Below are 6,345 nucleotides of genomic sequence, written 5' to 3' on the forward strand. Positions count from 1 at the left end.
TAATAACATAAGGGCACAACAATAATAATAGTGGGTTTCTATGGGACACACTAATAACAATATGGGCACAATAATAACAATAAGGGCTACAATGAAAATAGTAATTGGGGAATCACTAGTATTATAGGAACCTAACATGCCCCTCTCCTTCTGAAAAGCGTTATCCTCAATGCTTGAGTAGTTTTGGATGCTTTTGTATAAAATTCTCATCCTCCCATGTCGAATCTTCAGCGGATAAGTTCTTCCACTTGATGAGATACTCTGAAATTGATCGATTCGTAGCTGTCGAGTTCTTGTTTATGTTACTGCTTCCAGTTCCAATATGATTTTTCCTTTCTCGTCAAGTTTTGGCAATATTGTTTGAACTGGGAGCTTGTCACCTATAACCTTGTTTAAACATGAAACATGGAAAACTGGGTGCACTCGAGAAGCTGCAGGAAGCTCCAATTTGTATGCCATAGTACCAATCTTTTGCAACACCTTGTACAGACCATAATACTTTGGTTATAATTTATTATCCTTCTTAGCTTGCTTTAGCGAGTCGTAGGAATACCCAGTGACCTACATAAAAACTTCTTTCGCTACAATGTTGATCTACCTATTGTTTCATTCTATTCTACGCCAACGTGAAGCTATCCTTTAAGAGTTGGAGAACTTGTTTTTGATGCTCGATGTGATGTTCCACTGCTTGAATCTTAGAATTTTCTCTTAAATATGATGTGATAGATGGTGGATGATATCCATAAAGTTCCATAAATGGGGTCATTTTTGCTACAGTATGGAATGAAGTGTTATACCATCATTCAGCTAGAGCCAACCATTTTTGACCCATTGTGTCTGTTTATCAGATACAAAGAAACGAAGATATCCTGCCAAACATTTGTTTACTATCTTAGTTTTCCCATTAGATTGAGGATGATAAGATGAGCTATGAGCTAACTGAGTACCCAGACAAGAAAATAATTCTGTCCAAAATTTCCAGTGAAAATGGGATCTTTGTCGCTTACAATAATATTTGGGTTTCCATGTAGCTTTTGAATTGTTTCCATAAATGCAGTAGAAACTGTACTGGATTTAAATGGATGCGATAATGCACAAAAGTGTTCATACTTGGTAATTCTGTCAACTACCACTATGATGAAACTCTTTCCTTCGGACTTGGGTAAACCTGTGATAAAATCCATTGAAACCTCCTCCCAACATTGGCTTGGAATGGATAAAGGTTGTAATAGACCTGGGGTCTTAATTGTTTCAACTTTATTTTTTTGGCAAACCAAACATTCTGCCACAAACTTTTGAATATCCAATTTAAGGCCATCCTAAAACAATTCCTTCTTAACCACGTGGTAAGTTTTTAAAAATCTTGAGTTCCCTCCTAAGGGAGAAGTGTGCAATTCCATAAGAATCTTTTGTTTGAGTTGGGAATTATTACATAGGTATAGGTGATCTTTGTACCATAACGAATCATTTTTCCAGCTAAATGTATCAGATGTACTGGGATCTTGTTGTATCCTTTGAATGAGTTCCCACACTTCTTTGTCATTCTTCCATTCATCCCTTGCTTCGTTTATCCAATCTGGTTGGATAATAGAAATGGCGCACAACAATGCTTCCACATCCTCGTCCTTTCTTGAGAGTGCATCTGCCACAACATTTTTCTTCCCTCTTTTGTAGATGATTTCGAAGTCATAACCCAACATCTTTGTGACCCATTTTTGTTGCTTTTCAGAGGATAATCTTTGTTTTAAAAAGTATTTAAGACTATCATGATCCGTTTTTACCTTGAAGTGTCTTCCCATTAGGTAGGGTTGCCATTTCTTAAGTGCATGTAGTATTGCCAACATTTACTTCTCATAAATAGCTTTATGTAAATACTTTCCTTTGATTGGACGACTTTCGAAAGCACTGGATCTTCCATCTTGCATTAAGACAACACCAATTCCATTTCCTGAAGCATCACATTCCACAATAAAGGTTTTTGTGAAGTCTGGCATAGCTAAGACCGGTGATTGGCACATTGCCTCTTTAAGATGTTCGAAGGCCTTTGTTGCTTTTGGAGTCCATGAAAATGCATCGTTCTTCAATAATGTTGTTAGAGGTGCTACTATTCTCCCATAATTCTTAACAAAATTGCAATAATACCCTGTCAACATGAGAAATCCTCGCATATGCTTTATGGATGTGGGGATTTTCCATTCCTTAATGGCTTTAATTTTTCTAGGGTCTACCTTAACACCTTCATGAGATACAATATGACCCAGATATTCCACCTCTTGTACTCCAAAGAAAATTTTGGAGCTTTTTGCATATAATTGTTTCTCCTCCAATAGTTTGAGCACCATGTCAACATGTTGAACATGATCCTTCCAAGACTTGTTGTAGATTAGTATATCATCAAAAAATACTAACACAAATTTTCTAAGGAAGGGTTTAAAAATGGAATTCATCAAACCTTGAAATGTAGAAGGTGCATTGGTAAGGTCAAAAGGCATGACCAAAAATTCATAATGACCCTCATGAGTTCTAAATGTTGTTTTTGGAATGTCTTCAGTCTTCATTCTGATTTGTTGATATCCTGAACGAAGATCCAACTTGGTGAAGTAAATTGATCCATGCAATTCATCCAATAATTCATCAATGACAGGAATGGGAAATTTATCTTTAATAGTGAGCTTGTTGAGCTCCCTATAATCCGGACACATGCGCCATGATCCATCCTTCTTGTGCACCAATATTACTGGAGCAGAGAAATAACTTTGACTAGGTTGAATTATACTAGCCTCTAGCATTTCTGCAACCATATGTTCAATTTCACTCTTTTGGGCATAGGGATATCTGTACGGCCTGATGTTTGGAGGAACACTTCCAGGAATCAAATGAATAGCATGATCATGATCACGAATAAGTGGGAGGCCTTTAGGAGTCTCAAATACCTTGGAATGATTGTCAAATACTTTTTAGGGATCTAGAGAAATAGATGATTTCGATGTGGGAACCTCTAGCGAACATAATTGTGCAATTACGCCTCATTGTTCATTCTTTAGAAGCTTTGTCATACCATTAGAGCTGATTATATTTCCCGGTTTCCTTGCAATACCCCTTAATTCAACTTCCTTTCCTTCCGCACAAAATTTCTTGAAAATTAAAAGCTATTGTACCAAAGGATTGTAGCCATTGGACTCATAGTACAACATCATCACCACCCATTGGAATGGAAAGCATTGGGCTATTCAATACATATTCTCCCATGGATTGCTTGATATTATGGCACTTTCTAGAGCAATTTATGGTTCCTCCACTTACAACCATCACTTGACACTCTGGTGCAGGATATAGGAAGCAATTCAATTGCTTGGCTATCTTACAATGAATAAAATTATGGGTACTTCCCGAATCAATCAACACTATTACCTTTTTCTTCTTGATATGTCCTTCTATCTTGATAGTTTGATGAGTGGTAATTCCAGCCAATGCATTACAAGATATGGTCGAATTCATTTCTTCTTTATCTAGGGTTTGTTCTTGGAGTATATCCTACTCTTTTAACATTTCTTGTTCCTTTTCTTCCTCCTCTTCACTATCTATGTAGAATAATTTCTTCTCAGCACACTTATGACCTTTAGTGTATTTTCTATCACAACTGTAACAAATCCCTTTTGCTCTTTTTTCTTCCAATTGTTGTGGCGTCAACCATGTAGGTTGTGGAAGGCTAGGGGCAACAACACTTCCATCTTTATAGTTGTGAGTGGTAGGCTTCCCGGTTGCCATAATTTTTCTTTCCATTTTTCTTGCTAACCTGAATGCCTTCTCCAATGAATCAGGTTCCCAAAGGCGAACCTCGTGTTGGATATTATCCTTTAAAGTCCCTATGAACACATCAATCATACACTCCTCTGGAATATCTTTTACCCTTATGTTCAATTATTGGAAGTCCTCAATGTGCTCCATCATTGAACCCTTTTGTTTGATATTTATCAATTGGCTAAAAAAGGTGTTGCTTTTTGTATCCTCGTAATGTGCTATAATTTATTCCATAAACATTGCCCAAGTGACAATTTGTTTACGAGAGAAAAGCCATTGATACCATACAAACTGATTTGGTTCCAAATATAAAGTTGCAATACGTACCTTTTGTGTGTTTTTCACATTATGGAGATCAAAAAATTGCTCCATCTTTAGTATCCATGTTCCGAGATACTTGCCATCAAACTTCCTCATATCGATTTTTGGAACATGGTGGGTCTTCAATTCAACATTAGAGTCTATTTAATCACGATTAACATTTCTTTTGTTCTCATCATGAGTTTCCTTTACTAACCTTTCACTATTAGTAACCATTTCTTGTAGCAACTTATTCAAATGTATCTTCAATTCTTCTATCTTAGCGTCCATGCCATTCATCTTAGCATCCATGCCATTCATCTTAGCTTCCATGCCATCCATCTTAGCTTCCATGCCATCCATCTTAACTTGCACGCCATTCATCTTGGCTTCAGTTACCTTTTGTGAGAGTGAAATTTGTTGTACTTGGTCTTGTAATTTTGATATATCATGTTGCATTTCTTCCTCTTCTTCATGAGTCATGCTAGAGCTTTCAGGTTTCTTACTAGGTGTTTCCATTTTCTTTCTTTTTTCACTTCGTAAGAGCTCGATATTGAATATGTTGTATCTCTGTAACTGCAGATCTCGAATATCTAAAATCGCATACTGCAGTAGCCCTTTGAGTCCTATTTTTAACCCCACAAGTCTGATCAAGATTGGATTCTCCAAGGAAGAGTTATGCGAAATCTCCCACGGTGACTTGATTATAGACTAGCTCAGTAGAGTGAACTTGTACGAAGTTCCATGTGCCACTGTTTCGACCTTAGTACCTAAAACTGATATACAGAAAACTACAGGCTGTCCTCTTTCTTAAAATTCTTATGAAATTTTAATATGATGCTCATAACAAAAGTTATGATGATTTTCCTTAGGTCACCTATTTGGAATCTAATTTGGGAGTTTGCAAAAACCCTAACTTCCTCAGATCATATCTCCAAAACTATAGCGAGACAAACCCTAGAATCCAAAGCTTTGATACCAAATGTTATGAAACTAACTTGCAAAAATATAGAAAAGATAGATCAATGCCTAAGAATTCAGCCTCTTCGAGGGGGAAACCTACTTTAAATTACACAAATGAATAATTCTTGGATGATACAAATGACTAAACCTCCCTTCTATATATAAGAGTCTAAGGGGTCACAATATAATCAAGCCGACATAACATTAATAACATAAGGGCACAACAATAACAATAATGGGTTTCTATGGGGCACACTAATAACAATATGGGGACAACAGGGGCACAATAATAACAATAAGGGATACAATGACAATAGTAATGGGGGAATCACTAGTATTATAGGGACCTAACAAGTTGGATACATGCTCCAAGAGTCTTCCTCTTGGAATGGAGTAGGCACTCCTATTTATACATAAAATTGAGATAACTAACAAAGATTTGAGATCCAAAAATATCTCCTAAATCCACAAATGTCTCATGTGGTTACAACCATGTGCTAACACTTAGCAAGTAACATCTCTACAAATCCTCTCACAAATATCTAATATCTTTGATAAGAAATCTTATCAAAAGTTCCATGATTCTTCTCCATAAATTATGCTTGAAGGAATCTCCCAAATATTCATCAAATCTTCAAGGTATTGAAGAATAAATTCGAATTTGAGGCTTGGTGGTCAAATATGACTTTGTTGAAGTCTTCAAATACACCTACAAACATCATGAAACTTATCCCACTTCCATATATAAGTGAAAACATGTTATTTTTACAAAATTTAATCATAAATTCACTCAAAAACACTAAAACATATGCATTGGAAAATAATAGGTCTAAACATGATGCAATCATGAAAATAGTTTAATGTAAGGGTATGGGAAAGAGAAATATGGTTTGAAAGTGAAGTGAAATTGAAGTGAAATGTTGGTAAAAAGATGGTATTTGGGCGACCCAACAATATGCTTAAACAATTTGGGATGGAAGAATTTGCTATTGTGAGCACACCTATGATTATAGGTTGTAAGCTAAGTAAGGATAATGCATATCCTATGGTGGAGGCTACTCTTTACATATCAATGATTATAACTCTTTTATATCTAACAACTTCATGACCAAACATCATGCAGGCAGTAGGAATGGTGGCAAGATTGCAATCAACCCCTAAGGAATCTCATATGCTAGTTGTAAAGAGAATACTTAGATACCTGAAAGGCACTCTTAATTTTGGATTGGTACTGTTGTAGCTGCTACAACCCCCCTCCAAATATTTTCCTATGCTTTGATT

Source organism: Pinus tabuliformis, chromosome 3_2, assembly GCF_031772625.1.
Source record: "Pinus tabuliformis cultivar Carrire ecotype Pingquan chromosome 3_2, CPIR1, whole genome shotgun sequence".
NCBI lineage: Eukaryota > Viridiplantae > Streptophyta > Pinopsida > Pinales > Pinaceae > Pinus > Pinus tabuliformis.